At 33.0% G+C, this 15,317-nt stretch overlaps 1 protein-coding gene and 1 long non-coding RNA gene across 6 annotated transcripts in view; one reads left to right on the forward strand and one right to left on the reverse strand.

The window, feature by feature from the left end:
- Positions 1-15,317, reverse strand: part of LOC149072706 (uncharacterized) — a 494,426-nt gene that overhangs the window by 395,510 nt on the left and 83,599 nt on the right. The window lies entirely within an intron of this gene.
- The window catches only part of LOC149072707 (uncharacterized), a 214,648-nt gene that overhangs the window by 62,425 nt on the left and 136,906 nt on the right, over positions 1-15,317 (forward strand). The window lies entirely within an intron of this gene.

Raw genomic sequence — 15,317 nt, forward strand, 5'->3', positions numbered from 1 at the left:
GAAACGCATATTTGTTTATGATAAATCGATTTTTAGAAACCTGGAAAGCATTCGATCGGGTAAATTTAAGATCAAAAAATTCATTGCAAAATTTATACAATGAATTTATTTTTTGTGACTATTTAAATTTTTGAAGCATTAAATTTTAAATTTACTATTGAAATACATTTGTTGTTTAATTCAAGAAAAAAGAAGCTTAAGAAAAAGAATTCGATTTTTTCATGGAATTTTCCAGAAAATTTCCCGGAAAATTAATTTTTCGTAATAAAATTTTAAATTCCATAATTCCCTGAATTTTTTTCAATTTTCTGTTTTTTAATAAGAACCAGAGTAGCATCTGGAAACTAAATGTGTTAAAAATTACCAATTAATTGTTTTTCTTTAAATTTCGGATTCAATTACAATATTATTTTATGTATTATCAATAAAAAACGAAATTAATTTTAATATTAGGCCTAATAAATTTTTTTATATCATTATCTATTTTTTGGGAAATACATTAATGTATTTTTTTCCCCATCTAACCTACGTAAAGGGTGTAACAGAAATTGTTTCGTGTGAGAAAAGCAATGACTCGTTGAAAATATTGTGAGAAAACATGGTTTTTTTGTGAATAAAACTTTCTTAAATAATTATTATTTTTCAGGAAATTGAATTTTCGTGTGATTGATTTTTTTCATGAATATTATACCACTCGTTGTGGGTCGTTGCATCCAGACGGTCACACCCAAGTCCTTAAGACAATAACAAAAGTTGCCTTGAGAATTTTTTTAGATCCATCTTCCCATGCATGTTGATTCCCATACATGAATCAAATAGAAATGTGATAGATGTTTTGTTCTGGTTGCAAACCTTTTAATTGCAAACATTTTGGCTTGAATTTTTTTATGTGATGGTGATGAAAGGACAATATATACAGGGTGTTGCCTTGAAGTGGCGACATACTCACAGGGGTGATATTAGGCATCAAGAAGACCAAAAATTGCCACGGAACATGGTATCACAAACCATGTTTAGCAGGTGAAAATCGCAAAAATACTTATGAAGGGTGTGTTGTCTAATAGGACAAAAAAAAGCTAATAATAAGTATAAAAACATTTATTACAGCATGATTATAGCACAGCCTGTTGTGTACAAAATAAAGTACAGGGTTATTCAAAATGATACAGTATAAAAAACTCATTTTTAAACATACACTTACTAGAACGGGTATAAAATAAAGGAAAACTCAAACATTTTTTTCATTTTATCGCATTATAAATGTTCTATATGAGTTCCTCGAGTCACACGGTTAATGTCCAGACGATAGTCCAGTTCCAGCCAAATTCGTTTCAGCATGTCTGGTGTCACTAAGTTCAGAGCATTACATATGCGTGTGTTAGGACACCCAAGTTGGGTGCGAGGTAACGGTGGCATATACACAGTCTTCCACAAAGCCCCACAAGAAAAAGTCACATGGTGTGATGTCAGGTGACCTCGGAGGCCAAGCGTACAGCATTTTTGCTGAGATGTCATTTTTAGTTGTAGCGACAGTAGCGCCACTACAACTTCCATAGTGCTATCAGCCAAGTGGATTTTGAAAACTTTTGTGTTTTCCTTTATTTTAAACCCGTTCTGGTAAGTGCATGTTTAAAAATGAGTTTATTATAGTATTTTAAAATACCGTACATCATTTTGAATAACCCTGTACAATAATAAGTAGAAAAAAGTAAAAAAAAAAATGAATAAATACAAAACCATTTACTTGACATTGAACATTGAAGGACCGTACACACCCCGCTTCCCATCTCAGAAAGATATCGAAGCTTTCCCGGGGGATGGGTGTATTCGGAAATTTATTAATTTATGTGAGAAAATAACAAACAACGATATTTCATACATGCATATATACAATAAAGAATCTGGAATAAAAATTGTGATCTCATAACATAATCCATAGATAATCAGTCCGTAACATTTACTTGACAGCATGATTGCAATACAGCCTCTGCAGCACAGTTCAGTGTCAGAAAGTAGACGAAGAGAAATAATTACAGGAGTTGTTTGAAGTCGCACAGGCTGTATTGTAATTATGCTGTCAAATAAATGTTTCTTCTACTTATTAATGGTTTTTTTTCTTTTTGTCCCACTCGACGTCACACCCTGCGCAGGTATTTTTGCGACTTTCACCGACTAAACGTGGTTTGCGATACCATGTTCTATGGTAATTTTTGTTCCTCTTGATGCCTGATATCACTTCTCTGAGTTTGTTGCCACTTCAAGGCAACACCCTGTATATTAAAATAGCATATTTCTTTACGTACGTTTTAAAAAACATAATTTTTATTAAGGAAACGGTTATTTTCCGGATATTATGCTGAGGTGACGTGAGCTCGGAAAGAAAAGTCATCACGTCTCCGCCGGGACTCGAACCCAGGCCCTCTTGCATACCGGGCAAGCATGCTACCATCTACACCACTGGAGACACATGAATCTGCCTTCCTAATTTCACGCACTGTGTCGTGAGGCGCTGAAGTAGAGGCATTAGTAGCCTCTCTTAACTTCAGGAAATGGCCCCCGGGTGGGACGGTTTAGAGAGATATAGATGGCTTTTTTCTCAGCCAGTGATATCAAGGAAACGGTTATTTTCCGGATATTATGCTGAGGTGAGCTCACCTCAGCATAATATCCGGAAAATAACCGTTTCCTTGATATCACTGGCTGAGAAAAAAGCCATCTATATCTCTATAATTTTTATTGCTTGAGTATTTATATATAAAGCATTTTAAACTAATATTCACTTTTAAAATGCAAGTAAATGATAGTAATTGAAAGGAAATTAAATTTTATCCTGGAAAGTTATGGTGTTTACGAATATTATTGAATGTATTTTCTCTGAGGTGCACATTTCTCCACCAATACCTATATATGTCAGAGAAGTTGTTCCAGGCCAGTTAAGTCAATTGCAAAACTCTGGCATAGGTCACCGTCTACTATACTTTTTAACCACGGTTTAACCGTGATTTTTAACCACTATAAAACCGTGGTTTTTAACTGCTATAACGCCGTGGTTTTTAACCGCTATAAACCGTAAGATTTTAAAATATGTATTGTATAAAAATGTCAGTTCGGTAGTGTTGTTCAAGACTTGAAAAGGCTAACATTAAAATATACGGATGATGTTTCATACAGCAGAGTTGTCAGCTGAGTGGAAGTATTGGAGGAGAGCCCCCCCCCCCCCCGAGTTCCCACAAGTGTTGGTGGTGGTTTCAACACTATGTGAAAATATATCGTGATGCTTTAGCACAGTACATCCTCGTATCATAAGGCCTGTACAAACTGGAAAAGACCTATCTTCAAGTGACGGAAGAAGTAGGTCTTTCTACTACCACATATTTCCAAGGTTTACTGCATACAAACAGTAGGAGAAACACACCCTGCATGTCCACAGGTCTACAGTTAACGAAGGTTTGACCTCGAGTACAGAACATTGGTTAGATGGGTCGTGTTTTGCTTACGGTTGAGTCTTCGTAAAGTGATTCAATCCGTGTGTTATTAACCTATGAATTATCAGGGACTTGTTCCACACCATCGCCATCGTGAAACGCGATTGTTTTAAGGTTCTGGAATCCTCGTGTTGTTGGCGTAACGATGGATGTAACGCAATGTGTCACATATTTAAAAGATGGCCATTGTATCATGACATTATTGCGCCCGCAGATGTAGGGTCCCTCTTGGCAATGGATTCCTTCCGTTGGATGATAATCTTCATCGAACGGCACATAGTGACAACTTCGCACAACGTTATCCACTTCTGAAGCATTCGCCAGCTCTACTGAAGTGGTACGTAGGTCGACACGTTGGAAACCGTGGATAATTTAGTGGAGGGTTTCTCAACCTGGAACCATATTGCTCCCTTGTGGTCTTGGGTTATTCTAAGGGGCCCACGAGTAATAATCAGATGAGGTGGAATGACACGACAAGTGGTGAATTAGCCCACAGAGAACTAAGAAGAAATAAAGCTTCCAAGTGAAATATAGTGGAGTGACAAAGTCAATATATACTTAACTAATTTCAGAATCCAGCACTGTCGTCCATAAAACCAGGACCATCTTAACTCATGCGCCCATGTGAGCATGGCGCTGGGTTTCATGTTCATAAAGGACATGATGAGATCTGGTAAGCCTACTATATGATTTTGTGTAAGTATGCAAATATGCAACCTATTACTTGCATCGAAGTATGGGGTCCCAGAAGATCACTTCGCCCGGGTATCCATAATGTTGAGACGGCCTTGCATAGAACTTTCCCAAGAAGGAAGCTCACTGAACTCTATACTAGGGTGACGTGTTGTACTGTTTAAGTTCGTTGGATCGTCCCGTATATATACAGACCTATTTTTCCTATATAATTCTGCTCTTGAGAGGGATGATCAGCCCTCCCGCCACTTTATCCATGCCTGATCCAAGGTTCCAGAGATCGATCTTATTCATAAAATTTTTGTTCATTATCAATTTAGTTTTCATTAAATTTAATTCAATAAGTAGAAGTGAGATCTCGCTCTCAGAAACACTGATTTAGTGTGGAGTAGGCTCTATGCTCAAACACTATGCTGGAGATATCCCTGTATGAAACATGCACTTGCCCGTTTGAAATAATCTAATTTTTGCACAGGAAAATAGGATTGTTTTGGCGCCCAATGGAATTAAATGTTGTTATATACACACTTGACGTAATAAATTTGTCTGAACTAATTTCAGTTTGTGCCTTGAAATTTTAGAAATCAGTGAGATTTGCCACGAGATAAAATAAGTTTGAAAATCCGTTTTGCATTGAAATATTAAGCCCATTTCTATATAATGGAGAAATGGAAATTACATTATATATATATTATACCCATTATATAATTTAATTTCCACGTAAAAATTAAAACTAATTTTTTTAGATATTTGTATAAAGTTTTATTTAAAAAAAAAATAATACATGAATTCTTTAAAACATTGAGCTGCTAATTGTTTGTTTACTTACATCACAATACTGAATGCTGGAAAGCTGCCAATTTTTTTATAGAGACTATTAAAATATATTTTAAATTGAATTCAAATTATTTCCAGGTGTAATGATTTTTTTCAATTAAAAAATGCTTTCTCTGATTATTATAATCGCACATTTTAAAAAGGTTTAATTTATTTAAATGATCTTTAACTTCCATTTATAAAAAAGAAAATACAAAAAAATATATAATAGATAAATCTGTCCTTCACGGTTATCTCTTATATACATTTAAAATTTGAATAGAATCTATATAAAACTTGTTTAAATTCTAGAATCGTTCCAGATAAATGGAAATTACATTCTATTATGGTGGATATATCAGAAATGTTTTTAGAATGATAAAAAAAAAGAACTGTATCTTACAGAATAATAAGTTTCAATTAAACGTTCGTGTTATGGAGTGTTTTTAAGCATAATTTATCTGTTTTCAAGGTTTCGTAATGGCCATATATAAGATAAGGATGGACTTTAATGTGTTGTTCGAATTTTTAATTTTATTTCTAAATTACAAAAAGTACTTTAAACGAAATGAAGAAAGTAAATTTACTCACGGTACGTGCTTCAACATCAGTTAGATATTTCTATTCTAATATTTCCCACAAACAAATCATGCTGGAAATATTTTTGTTTTAAAATTTGTTTCTATCTTATATTTTTGATACGGTCTGTATGGAATGTCATTGATAATGAGAAATACTTTTAAATGAGAAGCAGTCCAAAGAAATGAGGATTTCAAGTTCACATATCTTGATAATGGAACTATTGGAAATCTTGGATATATATCCCGAAGATGAAATCAAGCACTGTATTAAGCTCTGGAGTATATAGTAGCATAATGGATATAAATGATGTATTGTTTGAATTTTCAATTTTATTTCCAAATTACAAAAAAGTGCTTTGAATGACATGAGAAAAGTGAATTTACTCATACACAGTACGTTTATTAGTCGAACATTAGTCGAATATTTCTATTCCAATATTTTTCACAAACAAATGTTAATGGAAATATTTTTTGAAAATATTTCTAGTACGGTCTGTTTGAATTATTATTAGCCATCTGAAATATTTGCCTGGGAAGTGAGTGCATATGAATTTAAATCTCAAGTTCGAAACGTGTTATTCTTGCAAATTCTTAATTTATAACTGGTACTATCTTAAGTGTGATTAGTTTACTTTATTCATTGACATCTATCTTATTCTAAAGCCCCAACATGACATCGTCAAAATCTTCAAATTACTTTCAGAGGCAAATTTTCGTATAGCTTTTACTGAAGAAATAGTTACCCTGTAGGGGAAGGGGGAATTTGTAAATTTCATCCAGATGTGACTAGTAACAATAATGATGCAATACTAACATATGTCTGTATGAGATATATTGATAATGGGAATGTAGGAAAACTTGGATATATCCCGAAGAATAATAATCAAGTAGTGTTTTAAGCTCCGGGGTAATACCATAATGGACATAAATGTGTTGTTTGAATTTTTTCATTTCACTTCCAAATTAAAAAAGGTATTTTAAATAACATGAGAAGAAAGTAAATTTACTCACAATACGTGCTTAAACAAAATATTCGAATATTTTCGATCAACAAATCTCACTAAAAATATTTTTTGAAATTTGTAAATTTATTTCGATGTATATGTTTCATGAATTATATTAATATTTTTGATACGGTCTGTATGAAATAATATTAATTTTCCTGATTGATGAATCCAGAGAAATTAAGATTTTGAGTTCAAACATGTGACACATTCTTAATTTATAACTCATAATATCTTAAGTTTGATTAGCTTACATCGCCGACATTTGTCTTAATTTAAAGCCAACATGGCATCTTCAAAGTCTTCGAATTACTTTCAGAGGCCAATTTTCGTATAGCTTTTACTGAAGAAAAAGTTTCCATGTGGAATTTGTAAATTCCATCCAGATGTGATTAGTAACAATAATGATGCAATACTAACATAGAAGTCTTTACGGGATATGTTGATAATGGGACTCTTGGAAAACGTGGATGTATCCCGAAGAAGAATAATCAAGTAGTGTTTTAAGCTTCGGCGTGGTACCATAAGTGGATATACTCGGGCAATCCATGCTCAGATAACGGTCTTGATCAACATTTCTCCTTTTGATCCTTTTACTCACCAGTGAATCCCATTCTATAAGAAGCGAAAGAGTAGTTTTCGACTAATCTCCATTCTTAATCCGAGGTAATAATTTTATCGTCAAATGAGGAAAATAACCTTCCGCACAACAACCGCTAATCAGTTTTGGTCTATAACCATCACCACCAAAAGCAGCCCCTAAACAGGCTTTAAACCCATAATGTCTGAAAGTGGCATTTTTGAGATAACGATGCCTAATTTGTAGTTATACTGTAACACCACTCCCCTTTAAGAACCCTATAGGGCTGTACATACTGCACTAAAAGAAAACGGCATCGAAGAAAGGATTAGATCGGCAACGAAAGCGGCTTTTCCTCGAGTCATCTTCAGAAAATTAAAACATGGCAGCTACTGTGAAAATTTTCCCCTTAATGAGCTTGTCAGATACCTAATTAAATTTTGCATTTCATTAAGAAACCTTCCAACCCTGGTATAAGATCCTCATTTTCTCACTCCTTTCTAAAACTTGCCACATTTACTTTCAAACAGAATGGAAAGAATTCTTCTCTCAATAGGGTAAAAAACCCAATATTTTCACCTAACAATGCCTTCACAATACCCCCATAGACAGTTCCATATACTGACATACCCATTGTTGATCGTTTCTATGCAGTAAAAACTGTTTAAAATGATTTTAGTGGATCCAGAAATTTGTTTTGAGTGGAAAGAATTGAAACAGGCGATTTCGAACTTGTCTCTGATCAGATTTGTTATTTCTCGAATACAAATTAGTGAAAATTAGATACAAATTAGTATAAAGTTAGTAACAAGTAATAAATTTATCACAATTTCCATCGTGGATGATTTTCAAAATTTCTCATAATTTTTAAATTGAATTTTCATTTAAGAACTTAAACGTAGTATTTAAGTTTTTTTTTTAACTAATTTCTTGCTTAATAGATTCAAATATTTTCTAAATAATCACCAAGAAAAATAATTTTCACTCAACAAACTACTTCACGAAACACTAACCATATCACTATAGTGCAATTTTCTGCCATTAATGAGATGGGTTGGAAATGAAGGCGCTATCTATCGGTGGTCACCTGTTAGGGAAAATATCTTATCTATACCCTCCCACTGGCTCGAACTTGGGACCGTGGCGGCAACCTTTTCGGTGGTAGACGAGCATCTTACCACCACCCCATTTGGGACCACTCAAGTAAGTGGAAGGTAAATCGTTTTTTTGTACCAAATATGTGTAAAAAAATGGTTGGACAAAATTTAAATATCCATAGGGAATATATTAAGCATGTCATTAACAAATCTTCCGACCCTGGTATAAGAGATCCCCATTTTCTTACTTCTTTCTAAAACTTGTCACATTTACTTCCAAACAGAATGCAAAGAATTCTTCTGTTAATAGGGAAAAACCCAATATTTTCACCCAGGGCCGGAACTAGGCTCCGTGCAGTAAAATTTAGGGGTGGCATTTTTAGGTGGAAACAAAGAACACCGTTATAAATTTACCGAATTTTGAAATAATGGCAAAATAATGTTTGCCCCGGGCGGAAACAATCCTAGTCAAGACCGTTTTCACCAAACAGTGCCTTCGCAATACCCCCAAGGACAGTTCCATATACTGACATATCCATTGTTGATCGTTTCTCTGAATCATAAACATTAATACTACAGTGTTATAATTAAATTTAAGTATTTTATCGAATATAAAAATTGATATTATGCTTTAGTAATAAGATTTAACCATTCGAACGGAATATAAAGATAAATGGGGTTGTGTTGTTTTTTTCATTTTATTTTCAAATAATCTGTGTATATATGTAAAAAAACCAAAATTAAAAGACTTGAAAATTTTTATCCGAGTAATAGTCTTATACTTATTTTCATTGAATTACAGCGGTATTGTCTGCGCATGGTACGCAATCCGTAAAATGATATTAGATAAAAAATAGTTGCTAATAGGGTAAACAAGATAATAAGATCAAGGTATAATATCACTTAATAATAAGATAATGAGATTAGAAATAAGATAATAGTAATTACTAATAAGATAATAGTAATTACTAATAAGATAAGATTAATAATAATATACAACATATAAAATTTATCAGTCTTGTTTTTAGGCGTTTTCGCACAATTCAGCGTATTTAAGAAAAAAACCAGCAGTATACAAAGGTAATACTGTACTATACTTCAATATTTGTGAATAAAAATGCTTAGTTATTGGATTATAAATAATTATTGGTTAGTTATAGGATATTATAAGTGATTTCTCACACGTATTATGTATAAAAATGTAATTTTTGTAAATAAATAAATAAATGAACTGGGAAGTGGTTAAATAAGCCTCCCATATAAAAGGTTAAAATGTTAATGGTTTTATATTAATTAATTATATTAATATTAAATGTTAAAAGGTTTAATGTTAAAAAGGTTAAATTAAAGACATGGTGTAATTTACACCATGTCTTTAAACCAAAATTAAGTTATAGTAAATTAGATGCGAATGTTATATAAATGTAATATTTGAAAAACAATTCCCAGATATTAAAAACAACTCGGGGTAATCGAGGACAAACGCGTCACCCGAGTGTACTCTTCATAACCTGTTAAGTTTAAAACAAATTTTAATATTATATACAAATTTTATAAACAAATTTTATTCAAAGAACAAAATTGAGAATTGAATGTTATTTTAATCACGCGGATTTTATGAGCAAGATCATCGGAAGAAAATTGATTTACGATTTTCTATCGTGATTTTAACAAAAAATAAATAAAATTATTATATGGATAACAGATGGATTCTCTTTACGTCAGCAAATGTGGAATCAAACTCATCATCCGAGAAGAATCATGCCTGAGGTTGAAGAATTAAAAAAAAGTCACTCGGTGAACAATAACCAAGGAACAAAAGAGCAAGGAGAACCTTTTTTAAAATTGTGATGCTTCATTCTAGGAGAGTCTTGACCACGTTCCATGTTGCTGCTTGAGATAGTTGCTGTTGGCCTTTATACTCATTAACCACACAAGAAACGCAAGATAAGATCTACTACTCCTCGAAAGAACATTGTCATCAAGTATCCTGTTGGATACAAAGACGTTCTCGTATGTAGTGGATGATCAGTATTACCAAGATAAACTCAAGTACCCCTGTTGTATATGAGAAAAGTAATGTTTATAGAAAACATTTTAAGATAATTTTCATTGGTGGCGTCAATTAAGGCGACTGCCTTCCTTCAAATGATGAATTTCACAAAAAAATTTGAAAATTAGTTTTATGTTCATTTGGAAGTGCAGTTATTTTAGAATCCAAAATTGTGTTTTTTGTGTCTCTACAATAAAGAGAAGCGAAGTTATTGTCGATTAAGTAAAACGAATTTACTGATATAAGTCCTGTAATGAAATCTTTGAATGCGTTTTCTTTGTGTTTTTTTTTTTGCTTTTTCACTTCATGAAAAACTTTATAGTTAAAAAAAAAATTCAAAATATCTTTATAAAACTTCCCCGCTTTATTTTAGACAGTTCTGGCTAAGCAACATGCTTGAAACTTTTATATGATTTTGAATGGAGAATATCAAAAGCATTTTTAACGAAAAATGTGTATCGCGTAAACAATCATATCGCAAATAGTTTTTACCGTATTCTAGAACTTTTAGTTCATTGCACGGAAAAATGTCGGAGCAATAACTTGTGTGAAGAACATGTTGATACAAGCAGTATTTTTCAATGTACAATATCTAGCAGAAGTGCTGAAAGTATTTTTCAGTGTGCAATGTCTAGTAAAGTGCTAAAAATGCGCTAATTTCAAGCATAAAATTTGCAATAACTTATTTTTTGCGAAAATATTCATCGTCAATGTATATTTACTTTTTATAGCCTCCTTCTTTATCCAGGAGTGAATTCCTTTTTACTTACTGAATGTATATTTTTGAATATACAGGGTAATTGTAATTAAAGTTCTCGTACTTTGAGTAGTTTCTCTCAAAAATTACTCATCCGAATATAGCTTAATTTTCGGGATATTTTAACGAGACTTTGGGAAAGAGGTTTATACAATAAAAAAAATAGTTCAATTTTTGACCACCAGGTGAACAAGTGGCACTTTTTATTGCTTTTTCCCCAAGGTCCATATAGCGTATATACGAAGTTTTGATGGAATACCTGCATCAGAACTGGCGCAGAACCTGGATCAGAAACTACTCAGAGCTACGTAGCACCCGTTCTGGTGGACGTATCCTATTGAAACTAGGTATATACGCTATATGGACCATGAGAAAAAGGAAAATTCCATAAAAAGCGCCACTGACTGACCTGGTGCTCAAAAATTGAACTATTCTTTTTATTGCATAAATCTCTCTTCCCATGCCACATTAAGATATACTGAAAATGTGGCTGTATTCGGAGAGTACGGGAACTTTAATTATAATTACTCTATATTTATAGCAAATTAAAGAGGTAGGCCTACGCTATACTACTTTACCGCACACCAACTCAAGTCATATATCGCCATGCGGCAATTTCCATCAAGTAGAACTGGGTGGAAAATAAAGTCGCCATCTATCGGTGGTGGCCCCGGGATCGGTAGGTAATAAACTTGTTTCTTATGTTCAACCCCGGATTCGAATCCATGTACCTCCAGGGCAACCTTCACGGTGGAAGATGAGCATCGTGCCATTGCACCACTCTGGCGGAACCTACTCTTTACTGGCGCAGAACCTTGTATTTCGACCAAGTTTTTAGATCGAGCATCAAATTTGTACTATTCTCTCAGTTACTTCAGTCTGTTGTTTACTCAATCATGGATTTGTTGAATGTTAAGATATCGCAATACTGTATGTGCTATGAAAAGTATATCGAATTTTTTTTTTTAGTTTACACGTATTTGTGATGGTTTTGTCTGAAAGATTGATTTTAAATTTAAAATTAAAAAAAGACCAAAAAAAGTGTAGTTTAACTGTGATATGGCACTTTCGTGAAATAGATTCGGAGAAATAGAAGAAATAAAATTTCACACGGTCTGCAAGTAAAACTAATTCAATAAATAAAATTTTTGTTTTAATTGATTGTACTGAACTAAATTTATTCCATAAAATTTGGATGAAAATTGGTCGAGATAATGGTGATTTAAATTATTGATCATCGAACTGTTTGAAATCAAAAATTTGAATGTGACTTTGTGAGTGAAAAATTTGAGCATATCTGTTTTACTGAAATAAATTTACACTCTCATATCCAGATGAAAATTTGAAGAGAAATTCATCCTGTGATATACTTATAAAAATTGACCTACATATCGGTGATTGAAATTCTTGATTATCACGACTTTTCGAAGTTGAAACATTTTGAGACTTGTATGAGATTTTTCTGAATAAAATTCGATCATCCCTTTACCGAAATTTACTCCGTCACTATTGGATAAAAATGGATGTTGATGACCCGGATGGAAAGAATACTGGAAATTATTCAAGGCGCATAATCGCGTGTTATACATCAGAACGTACAGTAGCCTACTGAATAATTTTCAGTGCTCTTTCCATCCGGGCCATCAACATCCCTGTCGAAAAAATATGAAAAGATGACCCAATTCTTATTGTCTCGCAGATACGTTTTTGAACCCTCAACGGTCCACGAGACATACTCCTTCCATTAATAGTTGACCCAGTTAACCACTAATGTCATTTCCAGCAGCTGGAGCACGTGTAATGTACGTACAGTACGCACACTAGAACTCTTACAAGCCTCTAAATTCATCTAAATCCATTCACAGATGTAAAGGTATCCGGAAAAGTCCGACCCTCCGGGTACCCCTTTGTACCCGTCACATCCTCATATACCAAGGGTAATAAGTCCCCGTGACCTGTATTCCGCCTAAACTTGGTCAGATGTCGCACCCGATTAAACGACTAACGGTTATACACACACACGGGTGTACTATCCCATCCTGTACTGAACAAAAACCTAGTCTAAAGCTACGAGAACCCTATCATAACCACGTTTTTTTTTATACTATTTGGGAAGGGGAGATGGGTATTCTCTATACTTCTGGCTCACCTGGAGGGTTACTGAAAGGGTTAAAAGGTACGGAGGGGTTATACAAAGTACTATATTCATGTACAGTATGGCATTCTCCCATCATGGAGAGGAGGGGGGGGGGTAGGGTGGTGAATTAAATGGTTAAAATCTATGAGAATGGTGTGAGGAGCGATTTCTGTAACCCCGATTTTACCAACTTTTTTTTTTTAGGTATATCCATGGTATAACTAGTATCATTCACTGTAACCATGTGGAGTTTTTTTTTTTTTTTTTTGCTTAACCCTCTATTGGGGTGTACATGTACGTGTTGCTCCACGTGGCACGGTGCTCAACACGAAATTTTGTCCCAAAGAATGAGGAAGTGTGTTTTTGTGATGGAAAGTTCACTTTCTCATGATCTATATTCGTAAGGAGGAAGTGAAGTCACCATGAGAGTTAGGGAATTCACGTGCACATGGGAATCATACGCATTTTGTATCTTGTGGTCCTTTCGGACGTGTCACCCAATATGGATTATATACCTTAGAAGTCTGTACAAGGCTCCCTAGTGTATGATGTAAGTTATCATTCTTATTTTTTTTAAATTTAATTTATTATCAATTAATATACTTTTAATAAAATTTATGAAATTAAGTAAATTGGAATAATTCTGTGCGCCCGATAAATTACATCAGAATTCTGTACACAGGGCTACCTAATGTTATAATGTATTATTTAAATGTATAATGCATTATACAATGTATTTATTTTTTTATATATTTCTATATGATTATATTTTTTATTTATCAATCAATTAAAGCTTTAATTAAATTTGTGGAATTTGATATATTCGAATAATTGAAGTAATTATTTCTTAAAATTTTTTAGAGGTTCGGTAGGTGTACTTGACTAAATTCTAAAATCCGAATGTTAAGATTTACGCTTTTTTAAGGTCAATTTTCAACAGTGATCTACAAAATGTACTTTGTTCAAATAATAATGAAATTCTTGAGATAACTCAGAATCTATAATTGAACTTATTCCAAAATTCCAATTGGAACTCACCCAGAAAAACGACCAAGAATGAACGAAATTCCTTTCTTGTTTCTTCATTTGACCGTATTTATGATTTATGTTAGACTGATTTCTTAAGAAAAACTCATTTAACTTTTTGACTTAATTGTTTTCAATTTCTTGGAAATGTTTTGTTACCATAATTAGGCAAAAAGGATGGACGAATATCAAGAAACTTTGGGTTTGATCTCGCTCGATAAATCTAAAAAAAATTTTTAATGTAATTTATAAAATGTATTATCTTCTAATATGAGTATTTAGGTTATATATGTCAGACAGAAGTATGTGTGTACGTGCAAATACAGTGAAACCTCACTACAACGATAAGCGATATAGAGATAAATCCCTTTACAACACTATTTGTCAATTCTTATTTGGAAATGCCCGTAGTCTAATGTTAAACTACCACCTCTCGATATAACGATAATCCCTATACAACGATATTTTTCTTAGTCCGCAGAGTATCGTTATATCGAGATTTCACTGTAGTTAGATAGAAATGCAAATTTTATCATTCTTATCATGCCAATAGTCGCCAAGCAGGTGTTTGCTATGAATAAATTCAGCCAACCAACTTTCATACAAAAAACATTTTAAATACGTGATGTAATTTCATTTTAAAATTATATTATAAATTTTGCAATCTGGATAAAATATCATTTACCAAATTATTGGTTTATTTTAATGAAATTGGAGAGCACGAAAAAAAAACTTATGATTCGAATTCGCAATTTTTTTATAAAATTTGTGAAAATAATCTTATGGAGATATTTCACGTATGTCGATCATTACATGTAAACATATTTTCGTATGGTAAAAGTCATAACTGGAATAAGCAATGTGTTTTTAAATGCGACTTTAGATAGGGCATGTGCACTTCTGCGCCGAAAATAACATATAATACAGACCACATGAAACCGTAAAACATTCATTATATGGTCAACAAGAACAATAGGTACTCGTATTAATATCTTGGCAACGTTTTCCATGTCTCGCCATGTCTACGAATGACCAGAAAACATGTTAAGCTGTGATTGATAAGATCCACATAATGAAGGCTAATGATT

Source organism: Pholcus phalangioides, unplaced genomic scaffold, assembly GCF_987345545.1.
Source record: "Pholcus phalangioides strain wild (caught in Gottingen) unplaced genomic scaffold, Ppha-v1.0 ptg000017l_1, whole genome shotgun sequence".
Taxonomy (NCBI): domain Eukaryota; kingdom Metazoa; phylum Arthropoda; class Arachnida; order Araneae; family Pholcidae; genus Pholcus; species Pholcus phalangioides.